At 44.7% G+C, this 15728-nt stretch overlaps 1 long non-coding RNA gene across 1 annotated transcript; it reads left to right on the forward strand.

Moving 5' to 3' along the window:
• The first annotated feature begins 1198 nt into the window (after positions 1-1198).
• On the forward strand, positions 1199-15290 carry LOC116842291. The gene is made up of 2 exons (XR_004377703.1): positions 1199-4970; positions 5052-15290. It is a non-coding gene; the product is annotated as an uncharacterized LOC116842291 (long non-coding RNA).
• The last annotated feature ends 438 nt before the right edge of the window (positions 15291-15728 follow it).

Consider the following 15728-nt stretch of genomic DNA (forward strand, 5'->3'; position numbering starts at 1 on the left):
GGGATAGGGGATGAAGCAGAATATATAAGATACGCATAGAGGGTAGGTGATAGAGGATAGGCGAGCCATGAAGCGAGGAGGCGAACTCTAATCTAGTGGAAATAATCAACCAAAGTACCATCAATTAATATATATATATACATATATATACATATATATATATAAATATATAAATATAAATTATTGAAGAGGAAGTATATATATATAAATATATATATATAAATATAAATATTATAAATATGAAATATATGATATATATATATATATTTATGCGTATATATATACGCATACACACATACTGACGCGCACACACACACACACACATATACTTACGTGCGTGACGTGTGTGCGTGCGTATATATGTATATCGCGATTGAAAGGAACTAGAGACTTAGTAAATTATTCTAGTTTTAGCTAAATCAACATCAGATAAATTATTACGCGAAGGCACATTTATACGGTGAGAAAAACGACGAGAGAATGAGGGTGAGGAGTGAGAGGACGAGTTTAGTCGCGAGATTGCTTGGGTCGACGCGACACGTCGCGTCGCCACGGCTACTTTACGTTTATATCGCATTATATACACACATATATATTTATATATGCATATGTATATATATATATATATATATATATATATATATATATATATATATACATATATATACATAAATATACATATATATACATATACATATTATACCTACGTTTTTGGATATGAGCAAACCTTCTCGTTTTACAATCCGCTCCGCAAATTTGTTGCCCGTTCGAACGTGCCACGGGCGATACGCACGTTTTCATGCGCATACCACGTGCTCAATTAACGAACACTCTGGTGTACGTGACTCACGCACGTGCGCGTGCGTATTCGTGCGTACGCGCGTGCACACGTACGTGGCAAATTATACGACGAAGAAAGAAGCGCTTGGAAGAAGGATTTGCTAGTTACCGCGACGAATGACGGTAATAATATTAATATATAACGATAAAACCAAATAACATTAGATAACAAAGATATAAGGGATAATAACAATAACGATTATTTATATACATAACTACGTATACATAACTTATACACACTACGATAATGTAAACATACGCATATATTCTTGTCATTTTTAGAAGGTTAAATTTATATAATATACATATATATATATGAGAGGGGGGGGGGAAGAGAGGGAGGGAAGGGGGGGAGCTGTACTAACGACGTAGTTGATTTAACGACGGGAGACTCGCGGATATTTGTAGGATGAGCGAAAGTTCATCGTGATATTATCAGCAAGATCGTAGATAAATCTTTGCCACGTTGTACGCTCTGACTTGTGCGCGGATACAAAGCGGAAGCGCGAGCAACCACACGGTCTCATTATTCACACGAAGTTTCCTTCGAAATCCTCGATGACGTTCGCAAGAAAAGAGAGAGAGAGAGAGAGAAAGAAAAAGAGAGAAAAGAGAGGAGAGAAAAAAGAGGGAAAATAAAGTTAAAGTAATAAGATATAATGACAAATTATCCTATATTATATATATTCGAGTTATATAAAGTATTCCGTTATAAAATACCTTCACGTAGGCTGAGGTTAATCTATGCAATTTCTATAATGTACATCGCGTACACGTTGAACTTGAAAATCGGAGGATGAGGAGAGTGAGAAGAAGGAAAGAAGAAAAAAAGGAAGGAAGGAAGGAAAACATATTTAAATTGATTTCGAGATAACAAAAATTACTGAGACTGAAATTTTAGTTAGAATCCGGATGAAAATGTGATAATAATAATGCGTGTCGTTCTGGCAAAGTAGCAAATCGCGCAACGTACCCGTTCCGTTCTCGTGATTCCGGCTCCTCCAGTCCGATCCTGACGGTCAATCGCCGTTCTCCGTGGAGGCCGCATATGTGCGCGCACACACCCACATACACACGCATACACACATATGATAGCACACACATACACACACACACACACACAATAGCGTCCGTGGATTCGCGGTGAATAGAAGCGGTGCGTGTAAACATGATTAGACAGAGCGTGCGTGCCGGTTCGTGCTTAATTATCTTTACACGCTCGCAGAGGATGCATCGCTCGCAGGATGGATAACTCGAAGAGTGGATCATCATCAGCAGCGCATCGGCTCTGCGAACGGACATTTCGCATCTCACGGTCGTGACACGGTCGGGGGAGGGAGTGGGCAGGGTTCTACGGGCAACGTGGCTCACGGTCTTCTCCGTGCGATGCACGTGCGCCAAATACGATTACGAGATGAATGTGGATCGGCCCGGATCAGAATGGATTAGACGCGCTCGTCTACGATTCTCCTTGTTCGCGGGCACGGGTCCGTCGATGCCGCCGCTCGCAGATTGAATCGGGCAGTTTTCCATCCTGTACGGACGATGATTCACTGTCGAGAAATCGTAATCACGCGAAAGTAACGACGGACTCTCTCTCTCTCTCTCTCTCTTTCTCTCTTTCTCTGTCTCTCTTCCTCTGTCTTTGTCTCTCGCCCCTCGAACGCCGCCGGAGAGACAGACTCGTCTATGCGCTTTCTTCCAACTAGATCGCGTTTTCTCCGATCACATCGTCGTCTCGCGTCCGACGGGAAACGTGCGGAAATTGAATGTGATGGGTCGTGAGAAAATCTCCGCCACGGCGCGACGCGTCCTGTTGTCGCGTCGTCTGGCAAGCGGCACCCGGGCCACATCTTTGTCGCGCATCGATTTTCGATATTCGCCGAAGGATATCCGGTTCCATCCATCCGTCGGACGCCCCTCGATACGAATGTCCCGCGCGAGATCGTGGATCGCAATTGATTCGAGTCATCCGTGCGGAATTATTCGCGCGCGCGCTCTCTCGTGGGGTATACGCGAATTTCAGAAGACAAGAACGAGATTACTCGCAAGCGACCAACTCGACCAAGTCCACTTGAAAGAAATCGCAGAAAGAAAGAGAGAGAGAGAGAGAGAGAGAGAGAGAGGGAGGGAGGGAGGGAGAGAAAGAGAGGGAAGAGATGCGACTACGAAGGTAGAACCTGAGAAAAAGTGGTACCAAATCGTAAATAACATAAAAACGTATAGAGACACACACACATGTACCCGTGCGCGCATCTCGCGCGACTCTCCCTCTCACGTGCACATGTAAACGCACACACACACACACAAACAGAGAGACAAACATACACGCGCGTCACCGCGAACGACATACACAGACACACAGATAAAGAGAGAGAAAAAGAGAAACATGTATACTGGAAAGATGCTTCTATGCAAGCACCAATTGATAATATCACTACGATCTAAGCTTTTTAAAGTCTAACAGTACTAATAGCGAATATCAAGGAACACTTACCCTAATAAATACCGTAACGGATAACGATATAGATACATATAAAAACAAAAATATAAATATATACATATATAAATATATAAATACGAAGGTAACGACGATTGTAAACAAACCAAAAAAATACAACTATTTTATCCAAACAAAGTTTTTGCTACAACCGAAGTAGTATGCATCTTACTATGAAGTAAATGAGACTTAAGAGAGGGGGAAGAAAAAAAATAAAAATATTCTTAGCTCTAAGGAGAAATAATAATAATAGTAATCTGTGAGGATCAGCTTTGAATTTATTTTTACATGACGTGAATATGTGTAATGCTGAGACGAATTCGATGCTCGCGATTAATGTTCCGAATTCTGGGAGGCGCGACACGTGCTCGCGAAATCCGCAGGCGTCAGAAAGGCCCGCCGCGCGGTCGGGCTCGCGACTTTCGCGCCAATCCGTCGACAGGCGCGCCAATCCGATCGACCGCGCGAATTCACTTGCATCCGCGGAGTAATCGTGATCGCGCGACGTCACCGGGAACGATGCCCGCGTGAATATCGTAACGAAACACAGGCGAACAGATCTTCGTGTCGCGACCGATTTGCCAAACGAAGAGTCGACGTTCTGGTTGGCGCGTGCTTGTACTTGTCGTTGATGCAAACGGATTCTCGCGGGCCCCTTCATCCGCGAGTGAACCCGACCGGACACAGAGCTGGGGGCGCGCACACGGAGAGGTGACGAGTGTGCGTGCGCGCGCGTGTGTGAGGAGCAACAAATACAAATATGCAATAGTACGCATCTCTTATAATGTACAATAAGACACTAACTGCGAGAAATAATCAATTACAAGGCAGACGTGACTGAAGGATAAAGCAAACGCGGATCTACCTGTCCTATCAATCTCCGACCTTGCGATCGCTTGCAGATAAAGTGTGTAAGTAGCATAAACAAATACGTAATATCTGTAATATTCCGTATCGAACATAGTTATTTACTAGCCCGGTTGCGCGTATCTCTTGCTCCTCACACCGCGTCCCACCGCGTTGATCCGCGCGTCTCCGCTCCGAGAGAATAAGGTCGCCGCGAAGGAGAGATCGCGGGGAGTCGCGATCGATCGACGCGCGACGTCGTCGTTGTCGCTGTCGCTGTTGTTATTGTCGTCGTCACGAGCGTCCCTCGACGGACGCTCCATCTCGCGCCGCGAACGTGCGACAAGCGATCGGATCCGCGTTTACATGCTACTATTTCCTAATTTTCACCACAGCGACTTTCTTGCCAAAATGTAGCGGGGAATGAGTCGCGAGTCGTCGTTCGCGGACGCCGTTCCAATCGGTCGCTGCTTTGTGCGCGCGCGAGGGAGAAAGAGAGAGAAAGAAAGAGAGAGAAGGGGAGGGAGAAAGATAGATAGAGAAGACACGATAAAGGAAAACGAGAACTCTACGCTCTCTCTGAGAGAAGTGAACGAACATCGGACACACCAGCACCAGCCACCGCACTCACACGAAGAACAGCCAAAACCTATCAACCCTCACGACACCGCTACGCCGCGTTGTTACCAAGTCCCAATTAGACGTAGAACTAAATTGGAGTCAAGTCACGCGCGCGCCGCGACGCAATCCGGTAGCCGTGGTGTCGGTGATACTAGGAAACAGGGTATGTTTTTTGCAATTGTTTGCGTAACTTGTAAAAAATGGAATTAACGTGAAATAATCACATCTTCATCTACACACGCAGGAATGTACACATACCCACTCACAAGCAGGCAGTCAGGCAGGCAGGCAGACTCAACGCAGACACAACACACACACAGACACACATATACACACGCGCACACAGAGATTCGCACGCGCCACAATACGGGGGATATCGTACACGCGCCAATTCACAAGGAACCCACACTATGAGTCGCGCATGTAAAATAGAAAGGTGAGCGAGGTTGAAACACCCTTCTAACTAAGGCCGCTAATTGCGTATTATTACTTCTTAAATATACGAGTAATAAACTAAATGTGTGTCGTCGTAGACTTTAAGCGCGAACGTTAGAGACTCGCCGATTCGAGGGCGAGTTTCATCGCCGTCGCCGTCGTCGTTTATAGGAAACGGAGCCGGTAGCGGACAACGCACCCTTGTGTCGCGTTACTGCTGGCGGAGCCTCGGCTATATTGTCCTGCGCGAAGAGGCGCTCGCCGTGCCCGTTCTCGTCCTCGTGGCCGTCGCGACATTCGCGCATCCGTCTTGATCGGGCGCCGTCGTCGTGGGACAATGGCGGCAGCACGAATTCAAGAGAGCCCGACAGGTTCCGTTCCCCGACAAGTGTTAGCGCGACCGCTCGTTCTTCCTTTCTTCCTTGTCCCGCGTCACTCGTAACTTGTCGCGATCTCCGCCTCTCCTTGTCCATCTCGCTTCGACGTCGCGATCGCTTCCTCGCCACCCCCGCGGTGCGCGCGTCACCCCCGTTCAAGGGTGGACGGAAACGAACCGCGACCATACAGCGTCGCGACCGCTAATTCTAACACGCCGCACAAGACAAAATGTCCAGGCGACCGATGTCAATTCCTTCAGGTGCGCTTACGCGATATTGCACGAGAGCGACTTACGTTCTCCACATTTTTCCTTCTGTCTTTCTCTCTCTATCTCTATATTCTTCTGATCTCACCTACCTATTTCTCTTTTTCTCTTCCTATCGTTATTTATAAATTTTTTTATCTCTCCATCTTTACTATATTCTCCACTCTGCTCTAGTCTTTATCTATCTCTATCTCTAACTTTCTTTCCCTCTCTTCCTTTCTCTCTCTCTCCCTTTCTCTCTCTGTCTCTCTACTTCTAACTCCAAGATAAAAGTACCAATGTCCGAATACGTATCTAATCTTAGTTTAATTCTTATTTATTTAGTCTTCTCTCTCAAATACGAATATTTAAACTTTCAATATAGAGTGTATGTGCATACTCAGAACTTGTATACGCATTTGATGTTGAAAATTTAAATGTTTGTACTCAAGGACCAAGACAATAAGAATGCCCAGGGTTAGATATGTGTCCGGGCACTGGCACTTTTGTCTCAACTCTCTCTACTTTCACTCTTTCCTAATTTCCAACAACAAGTCGTCGTCGACGATCTCCGCGCGTAAGGCGCGAGCGCGCGCGGCCAAGCCTTTCCATCGAGATTCCGCCGCGTCGTTCGTAATAAACTCGCGCACGTTCTCGCGAGAGATCCGAGTCTCCACGGTATCATCCCGTGCTTCTCTACCCGGCCATACTTCGATCGACTACCCGGGACCAATCGTTCCTTCTGACCCGAAGAACAGTGCGTTTCCTAGTTATGCCATGCGACACGCGAGAAATCAGTTAGGCGCGAGTACGCAGTCCGGATTATATAGCGAAGTGTATCCCCCCTCTTCGAAGGCACGGTTTCCTTCCTCATTCTCGCTTTTACCCCCTCCCCTCCGGAACACGAGCCCGTCTTGGACCAACGACACGCGAGATGACGAGCGTGCGGGAGAACAACGGGGTTGTTTACGCCGCGCTTATGATGCGAGCACTAGACTTTAATGGCAGAGAGGGCAACTCTATATCTTATAGAATATATATATACATATATGTGTATATATACATGTATGTATATGTATACATATATACATATACTAGAAACTCTCTCCATGTATAACGAGCTTAATGTAGTGTGCTGACATTCTTTGTAACACGAGACTTTTCATCCAGGGGATCTTTTCTTTCGTACATACGGCAAGCTAGAGCAAGACGCGCACGCGATTGCGTTCGTTGCGAACAAGCGCGTGTCTTTTGCGCGACGACAGGCCGCGTCCTGTCTCGGGAATGTCGTGAATCTAACGAATGCGCATTACTATCGTTGATAAAAGGTGGGCGATACGGATAGCGTGATCTTGAGCTCTTCTCCAGACAGACACCTCTCGCGTTCGCAGGATCAGTAGAAGATATTCGCTCCTTGTGCGAATTCTCTGACCTGGCACCCTTGAAGCGTGTGTCATCAGATATTCGTTTGTATGAGTTTCTTTAAAGACACAAACTTGATCTACAATGTGTTATTTGCTTCCTGTTTCTTTTTCTTTATCTCTTTCAAACCTTAAACTTTAATCCAGAAAAAGACAGAAGACAAGAACGCAAAGAGCATATTGTAGATCAAGCTTAAGACACACTTCTCGCACTAGACGCGCTGTTTGCCGCGACGGAGAGCCGCTGTTTCATTTGTCCTGTTCACTCTAACGAGTTTACGGCAGTTGACGGCAGTAGCGTTTAAAGGACAAATCACACATTAGCGGGCGTCAAGTGACTCTATTATAAAATAGAGCATTGTTCAAACGACAATCGCCACACTGCAAATCCGAATGTGTTACTTTCAAACGCATAAGCATGTAATTACTGAAGCTCCTTTCACACGTTTCTTGCGGCTCTAAATCACGCCATTGAACATGTTTAGGGAACGTGCAAATTATAATTTAATACGTTTGCACGCGTTCAATAACGCGACTTCAAACGATAAGAAACATGTCAAAAGAGATTCAGCCAAAGTTGCACACTTGGACTTGCGATGGAATCTCAATCAGTGGCTACTATGCTCTAATTAGTTGAAAAGAAGTCGGTAATCGCCGTCCAATCGGTAATCGCTAGTGTGAGTAAGGCAAGTGTGAGAAAGCAGTATATTCTTCGATTACATTTGTTTCTGTGGCAGACTGTAACGTCCAATATAAAATTCTCTATCCGTGCTTGTATTCTGCTTAACCCTCTGTGTGCAGTCCTATTTTTTAGGACACACGGTATAATTTGAGTCTGTCAGGCTCGGGCAACTTTGAACTACCATATAATTTTGTTGAAAATCAGTATTTTTGGACATTTTTTTCCAGAAATATAGAAAAGTCTCAGCTATAAGATGATAGCGTAACAAAATCAAAATCTGCAAACAGATTTGCGCTGTTTGGACATTTTCCCGGATTTGCTACGAAAGTTAGTGGAATCCCATCTATGACGATCGCTCGGGTCTCACAGAATCAACATTGTAGACTGAGAGTTAGGAAGAACAATGCATTAAGACACAGGCTTCACGACTGAAAAATCGCTTTTCCGACTTTCGGTTTCTCTCAACAAAACGTTCAGATTTTGCCAAGTTTTTTTCCATTGGTCTCGCGAAACCTGATTTGGGTATTCGTAAGCTTGCAAGCACCGCGACCGCGAAATATGCGTATATTCCGTATCAATACCTTGCGAACGCGACAGACTAACTAACGACGCGCTAAAGTTCACACGAATGTCGGCACGAAATGCAACACGGTGGAAAAGGTCGATTCGTGGAACCGGCTTCGGAGCTTTCCTTTAACGCGAACACGACGCGAAATGACAAAGATTGAATGAAATTCATCGTAGACTCGAGATCGAGCGCGATACGAAGAAAGGTGATAACATAACTATCTGATTTCTAACGGGGAACCAAACAAGTCCCGATGTGAAACGCAATCATTGGGCAAGCGTGGACTGATTGTAGCGTGTGTTCGTCCCACGCAGAAATTCATATCACTGTATACCTGGACTTTCAATCAAGTTAACACACACACACACACACACACACATACGTCATCGTTCCGAATTCCACGCCGCTCCGGCCGCGTCACGAATCGATAATGAAAGAAGCACGCGTCGTAGAGCCTGCGTCGAAGGGCACGTAACGTAAAGAACGTCATCGTATCGCGAGAGGAAGAAACCGCGCGTGCTGGAGAGCGAGGAACGCGTAACGCTAAGAACGCAGAAGTAGGGCTTGTGGTACGTAGCTCTTACTGAAACGCTGAATAGCGGTTTGAGAAGATTTGCGCGTAGCATAGTTTTATATAGCGAGCCACTTTAATAAGGGAATGGAACTATATACATAACGATTATTATGATTATCGCTCTGAAGCGTACTTACTAAGAATGAACCGAGCACTATAATCACCTGCCACCGGGACAGAATTCACACATGCAGTACACAGTCGCAGCGTTAAAAGCGCCACTCACTCGCGCATATACATATATACACGTACAGCGGTGTATATCCGTGTATACATGTACGTATATGTGTATATATGTACGTATATATATACATGTACACACATACACACACATTCTCTCTCTCTATATATATATATATATATACACACACATATACATATATCGAGCGTATATATAACTACGTAGAAAACAAATAGCACTTTTGACTAGAGTATGCGCTAGCCCGAGATAGTTCGGCAGGAAACAAACGCGAGAGGTCTGCACGACATACGCAAAAGAGAGAAAAAAAAACATGAAGAAAGAGAGCAAGTGGATGCGTGCGTGTATGCGACGAGTGCGTGTTTCGGAATGAACGGGAGCGCGAAACGAATAGTAATGACGATGACCGAGAGACACAACATAAAAAGGGTTACTTACAGAACATATTTTAAATAATTAATCGCCAAAAGACAAGTTTTTAACTCTAATCTCGTAGTGCGTAAGTTCAAGATAATTTACGTATATTATATATGCATACTATATATATATATGCATATATATATAGCATACATATATATACACATATATATATATATATATAAATAATATAATGATTGAAAGTCATTTCTCTAAAATAAAATTTAAATCGCGAGCACGCGGGAGGACTTAGCTCCTGCCGACAGCCACACGCGGGCAAGCTAGATGCACGACATGGCACTCGAGTTACGACGGATCTCAAGGGTAAATGGTGAACCGACCAAGATCGGGAGACGCGCGAGTGAAGCCTCGAGCCCGCGAAAGCCGCGCTTTGGGGGGGCTCGGCTGCCCTGAAGATTCCAGTCGATCGATATGACATAAGTCTATGATCCAGACACATTCGTCACGCGTCCCAATCCTAAAGTCTCTCTCTACGCAAAACCGCGTCCGCGTCCGCGATGATGTTGCTCGCGCCAACACGCGAGAGTCCGATAGAGACGACCACGGAATCGTGCCCGGGATCGTTTGGGAAGTAGTTACTCCGATTAATCGCCGCGTGATGGGGGTTTCGTGCCGCGCTGCTTGATCTTTTCGCGAGTTCCTCGAAAGGCAGAGGTCGCGCCGCAGATTTAAATGTGTTATCTCAGCTGAGTTCCTTCTTACACGTTTCTTCTAAGTCACGTCATTTAACGCGTCTGAGCGTCTTGAAATATAATTTTGACACGCCTTAAACGTATTGATCTAAAACGTGATCTAAAACCGTAAGAGACGCGGAGAAGAGTTACAGCTGAATTACACGCTTGCGCGTTTAAAAATGACGCACGTGGATCTGCAGTGCCCGATGATGCCTCGAATGATGTCGCAAGGCAGACATCTCTACCAATACGCATACGTCGACGAACAACACGCGGAGTCGGTAACTGGGGCAGTAAGGTTGCGGGGACAAGGGAGTTTAGAGTCGAGATTTCTCGGGAAGAGAGCGAACATCTAAAGCTGGATGCACGCTGAGCGAGTGACCAACGAACGAGCAACGAACATGTAAGATACATTTCAGCGTTCACCTTACGCATAAACTTTTGTCGATAAATCGCGTCACCAGAAAGAAATAGGACGTTCTGTCCGGCTTTGTTGAGGCATGCGCATTTCTTGCATTGTATAACGGAAGTTTCAAACATTCGTTGTTTGTCCGCTCGGTGTATACACTGCGAATTCAGATGTGTTATTTGGACTGAATCTCTCTTTATACATTTCTTACTGTTTTAAGTCGCATCATTTATTACATTTAACGCACAGATCTGGCGGAAGACACCAAAGGCACACAGGTATACCTGGATTTTTGCCGATTTATAACTCTGCTCCGCGCGAATTGATCAATTTAAATTTTTTACTTTCTTTACATAAGAAAAGAAATTCAGAAATTTGACGATAATGGTATAAAAACCGGCACAAAAGTAGAAAAAGAGCGAAAAATTGATCCATATCTGATTATATTCCAAAGAAGACACTTTTTAAAGAAGTCAATGCTGCAAATTTGCAGCACAGTGCAGTTAAGCACTGAAATTATGAAATTACAATCTACTTAATCTTCGTTTTAAACGTGTTAAGTAACGTGATTTGAAACAATCAAGAAACATGTAAGAAGAGCTTCGGCCAAATTATTCACGCTTATGCGTTTGAAAAGAACACACTTATATTTGCACCCAGCTTAACGCGCTTCAGTCAATCGCGAATGGCGATAGGGATGACGTTCAGACCGGTGTTACACGCTAATGACGCTCAGGTAGCCACGCGAGACAGTTCAATGTTTATGGAATTCCTACTCGCATCCGCATCCTCGTCGCCGATGGCTCGCGAGATTGCCCGGGCGACTTATCTCCACTCTTCTTCGTCCGTCAAGTCTCGTTTCAGCTAGCGCGAGAGTGAGAACAATATTGTGCACCAATATATTGTGCCAACATCGATTCTCTTCCAAATTCATTGCTGCTCCGAGCGCATTTCGCACTCAATGCGAAAACAGAAGTTAGGTTGTCGCGTTGGTCGGCATTTTTCTTTCGAGAGCATGACGAATGTAGCATACATTCGAGTGCTCTCATAGTTTCTCCCTCGACACTCACACGAAGCTCTTCTTCGTGTCTTCATGTAACAGAATGTAGACGGACGAATTCCCCGATAAGATGCCATACGATAATCGACCTTCTGCAATCGCAGTCTCTTGTGCTGGGAGGTACAAAGTGACATTTTTTGCCTTCGACGGCTTTCTATCACTGCGTTAATTACACGATTCATTGCATATCCGGGACACGAGTCCAGCTTGCGATCGTAATTAGAATTTAGGTCGCTGTGTTCTGTTCCTTTTCGCGTACACTCACTCGAGGGGCAAGACTGAGTCCGGGGTCAGGTCGTAGAAATTATAATGCATTACACTTTGGCGCCTGCTCCAAGTGCAACAGTTGGCTAACAAGTGGCTCTTTCGCACGAGATGCTGGCGTGATAACGCGCGAACGGCCGAGGAAATAAAGCAGAGCGGTAGCGCTCTCGAGATGACACTCTGGCCGAAGCTTCCCAATCGCGAGATTCATCGTGTTCTCCCCATTCTCAGCGGATATTCTCGGTCGTCGATACAAAACGCGGGAGAAGCATGGCATCTGTGCCAGTTTTAGCGCTAATCGAATTCTTTTTCTTACAGGAATAATGCTATGGTATGACTTTGTTAAAAGTGGTACTATAATCTGGGAAGGGCTAGTAAAAGTAATTCCAAGTTAATTGATCCGGTGAATCGGTATGGCTCAGCCTTAAGGTCGCAGTCGCAGTCGCGGGATTTAACATAACTTGAACACAAAACACCCTAGTAGAAATTTCATGCAGCTTTCAAGCAGTTACTGGATGATTACTTATGTCTAGTAACTGATGGAATCCCAGTTTAGTTGTTTTTTCGCAGTTACTGCGCGCAAAAGATGCGCAAAATTTGAGCAAAGATAGAAAATAAACAAAAACTATTCAATTAATTAAGGATCAAGTCTGGTGCTTATGAAATGAGCGGGTTGGCGGGTTGGTCCAAGCAATATTTCATTTTTCCTTCCTAATTGATAAATTTTCACGCTAATGAGAATCATAGTGCAGAAAATCATTCAGGAAATCGCTACGCGATATATACTTTTTCGTTATTTTCGCCTTTTATGTGACATCTTTCATAATTATCAAATGACATATGTCCTTTTATTCATTCAGTAATTGTGCTACTTCACCAGATTATCTGAGTCTGAGTTATTATGAGTTTTCACTTGTGTCATTATCATCAGAATAATCTGATGTGTCCTCTTATCGCAATAAAATTCTCTATTATTAATATTTACTCAATTGTCTTTTGCTTATTTTCAATTCTAACTTGATTCTTGCTCACATCTCTACCACGAAGTTTAATATTGCCAAACGTCTCATTTCTTCACTTTCCTTTTCTTTATGTTGTCCTACACGCTTACTCATTTCTCTCTTATGCAATTTTATATATTATAAGCTTTTTTCTAATAACACAAATAAATGTCTTGAATTTATTCATGGTGAACGCGTACATTATCAGCTTGAATTAATATTACTGATACTATGTCTTGCAAAGAATCGGCCCATATATTGTGCAGTAAACTGCCTCAACCGCTGAACAAAACTCTATCGAATTCTTATCCGTTCCTATGCAGTATTTTTACAAAGACAACAACTGGGCGAACATATCTACGCAAACTGCAATGCATTTCTACCAGGATATCTGAAATTCTCGCCTCGAATCTTTTCTCGCGAAACACACCTTGCGTTTAGACGACCTCATTGACTTCGATCATCGCGGATAAAATCTCACAGTGACACTTCGTAAAAGTAGCAGTTGGCGAACTTTATGGAACAATTTTGACATCGACTCAAGAGGGGAAACCAGGTGGTTTCGCAAATCGTACACTCTCAAGCTCCTCTTGAATCTCGACTACGAGTGCGACCTAGAAAATCGGTGGAGGACGCGAGTTTCAGAGCACTTTGACGCGAATCCGACAGCAACGAGAGACACGCGAGGCAGGATTTTCCCTTACGCGGTATTCGCGCGTCCTACGAAAAATACGAAAACGGGAAGAGGGAGACGCGTTTCTTCTCCTTTTACAGTCTCGCTCTTGTTTTCTCATCGTGACTCGGGCGGCGTCGGCGTCGGCGGAGCGTCCCGGTGACCCGAACGCCCGCATATGATACGCGCACTCTCCACTCGTTAAAAAAATTCTCACGATCGACGTTGACGCATGTCGCAATGCTGTGATCCTACGATTTTAATAAAAAAAATAAAGAAGAAAAAGAAAAAATAAGACACATTCACGCGGTCCGCGAAAGGTTTACCGTGATAACGGCCGCGATCGCGTATTCTATCGAATCCCAAAGATCTATCTAGTCGAACGTTTAGTGAAACCGTACGCGTAATGTAACAGTGATTGTTTACCGCGATTATTTATATTCTCGCTTCATCGCGCATTTATATACCGGTCGTATTTATTGTCGGCTTATACTTTCTCGCATTTCATGCGTGTGATGCGCTTTGCTATGTTTACTTGAGGATGTTATATATACATATGTATATATATACTGTGTTGCGAGAGAATACACGCTACTTGTTAAATGATTCCGTAATAAGTGAAACCAACGACAGTTGCCCGCGGCGAGTTGCCCGTCGCTGTGAAGAACGGAATCGTTTCAGGCCCAGATTGTACCGTCCACAGGCGAGAGAGAGAAAGAGAGAGAGAGAGAGAGAGAGAGAGAGAGAGAGAGATAATGTTTCCTGAATATCGCGCTAATGCAACTCCAGCAGACGGTTCATCCATTCGTTCTATGCGCGTTCTTTTGTCAAAGAGTGTTCAGAAAAAAAGAAAGAAAGAAAGAAAGAAAGAAAAAGGAGCCCCTTCACGCAAGTATAAATTGAATATTGTATGTCAAAAAAAGGGCCTAAAGAAACACTGTTCACGTGATCGTGGGATCACTTTAGAATCATCTTTTGTATCGCGCGCCAACGGAGTCTCATGCGCGGTGCGTTTCTCAGACGTGCACAAATCGATTCGAATTTTACACTAGGCTGTGGTGCGAGTCCTTCGGAGACTTTTCGAGCTCGCGAGACGCGCTCTTGAAACGCGCTTGCATTACCCGCTTTTCTTACGATTTACTCTCTCTCTCTTTTAGAGCCACTTTTAAGCTGCAGCATTTAGTTGTCGATGGATGAATCGTCCGAGAAAGTGAGCAGTCGACGCGAGCGCGGCGCGCAAACGCGGGCGAGATCTCTTTCACGTGCACGCGCGTCGTTCTTATCGTCGTTGACAGATATATCGGCGCCGCCACACTCGATAACGATCGGCATGATCGGCAACACGATCGGCCGAGCAACTGTCGTTCATTTTAGGAGAAAATCTAAGTGATCGTACGAGACTACTACACGACGGTGCGTGGCGCGGCGCGCACCGGCGAGACTGACTTAAAAAAAAAAAAAAAGAAAAAACGCTCGCTCGCGCAAGAATTTCGGAAACAGTGCAATTACGACTTAAAAGTCTGCGGATCTAGTCGCAGGATTGGGGAGGGGGGGGGGCGCGGAATTTCTAATATCTAGTCACGACATGTCGTGTGTCTTGGAGTCCGTTCGGAGGAGCGTCGATTGTACCGGACTTTACGGACACGCCCGAGAGCGAATCTTTAAAAACTAAAATTACCAAATATATATATATAAATATATATATAAAGTATATACATATACACATATAGTTTAGGGTGTCCTTACGAAAGTGCAAAAGGAACGGCTAGATATATCGCGCGGCGGTCGGTGATGAGGGAAAGGGAGCTGCGTCTTTCGTGAGGACGAACGGTCCAGACAGCAACAAAGTGATACCTGTTACGACGCGATCCCGTTATCGCACGTTCCGCTCTTTTCTTTTT

The sequence above is a fragment of the Odontomachus brunneus genome, unplaced genomic scaffold (genome assembly GCF_010583005.1).
Source record: "Odontomachus brunneus isolate Ranch 3 - 2012 unplaced genomic scaffold, Obru_v1 Obru_scaffold_024, whole genome shotgun sequence".
Lineage (NCBI taxonomy): Eukaryota > Metazoa > Arthropoda > Insecta > Hymenoptera > Formicidae > Odontomachus > Odontomachus brunneus.